The sequence below is a fragment of the Lynx canadensis genome, chromosome C2 (genome assembly GCF_007474595.2).
Source record: "Lynx canadensis isolate LIC74 chromosome C2, mLynCan4.pri.v2, whole genome shotgun sequence".
Taxonomy (NCBI): domain Eukaryota; kingdom Metazoa; phylum Chordata; class Mammalia; order Carnivora; family Felidae; genus Lynx; species Lynx canadensis.
The window spans coordinates 90,250,588-90,252,324 of record NC_044311.2 but is presented as its reverse complement, the minus strand read 5'-3'; positions in this window follow the sequence as shown (position 1 = coordinate 90,252,324).

The following is a 1,737-nucleotide window of genomic DNA, read 5'->3' as shown; positions in this document are numbered from 1 at the left end:
GACTACCAGGGTGATCAGAGTGTGGGCACTTTACACCTTTTTTCTACTTTCTGCATTTTGTGATGTGATTATATTACTTTAAAAATAAATGGATGATGCTTGGGTGGCTCCATTGGTTGAGGGTATGACTTGGCTCAGGTCATGATCTTGCAGTTTGTGAGCTCGAGCCCTGCATTGGGCTTGCTGCTGTCAGCACAGAGCCCACTTCAGATCCTCCATACACCCCCTTCTCTCTGCCCTTCCCCTGTTTGCACTTCTTCTCAAAAATAAATATATGTTTAAAGAATAAATAAATAGAAATGAATGGGTTATTAAATTCTTGTTGGGAACTTGCTAACTTGCTAGTCGGGGACTTTTTTTTTTTTGCAATGTTTTCCCAGAATCTTCTCCAATTCTACTATTTCTTTGAAGGCTTGATAAACCAGATAGTATAACCTTAAAGTAAAATTTTGGGGGAAAATTTTAGGTAAATTACAGGTAAAAATGCTCACGATGAAATATGTGAAAAAAAATATGGGAACAAAATGTTTTATCTAATATGATTCTTATTTTTAAATATTTTTTATTAAAAATAAGCCTTGACCTTCTTATATATGATATGAAAATAACGAGCAACAAAAGAAAAAATAGATAAGTTGGATTTCATCAAAATTAAAAACTTTTGTGATTCAAAGGACACCAGTGGAGAGTGAAAAGACAATCTGTAGAGTGGGAGAAAATATTTGCAAATCAGGTATCTTATAAGGGACTTATATCCAGAATATGTAAGGAATTCATAACAATAAAAAGACAAGTAACCCAATTTTTCAAATGGACAAAATATTTAAATAGACATTTCTCCAAAGATATACAAATGGCCAAGAAGCACATGAAAGATGGGCAACATCACTAGTCATTAGGGAAATGCAAATTAAAAGCACAATGAGATACAACTTCACCCTCACTAGGATGGCTATAATCAAAAAGATGACCAGTGTTGGCGGGATGTGGAGCAAGAGAAACTCTCATTCACTGTGATGGGAATCTGTAGTGGGGCACCTACTTTGAAGAACAGTTTAGAAAAAAATTAAAACATCAGGTTGCCACGTGAGCCAACAATTCCACTCCTAGGAAAAATGAAAATGTGTGTCCATATAAAAACTCATATGTGAATCTTTAAAACAATATTATATATAATAGCCCAAAAGTAGAAATAACCCAAATGTCCATCAACAGATGAATAAAGAAATGTGGCATATACATACCATGGAATGTTATCAAACGGAAGGAAGTTCTGATAAGTGCTACAGCACGAATCAACTTTGAAAGCTTCATGCTAAGTGAAAGAAGCCAGTCATCAAAAAAGACCACGTGTTGTATGTTGCATAATTCTACTTATATGAAGTGTCCAGAGTAGGCACACCTATAGGGACAGAAAATACATTAGTGGTTACCCAGAGTTGGAGGTAAGAGTGTGGGGGTGTGTATATGGAGCTTCTTTTTGGAGTGATGAAAATAATCTAAAATTAGATGGTAGTGATGTTGGCACAACTTTTTCCAGGTACTAGAAGCCATGAATCCATACACTGTACTTTAAGTGGTCATTATGTGGTATGTGAATTATATTTCAACAAAGCAGTTAAAAAAGAAATAATGAGCTCAGCCGGTTGAGCATCTGACTCTTAATTTTGGCTCAGGTCATGAGCCCAGGGTCATAGGATTGAGCCCCATGTTGGGCTCCATGCTGGGCATGGAGCC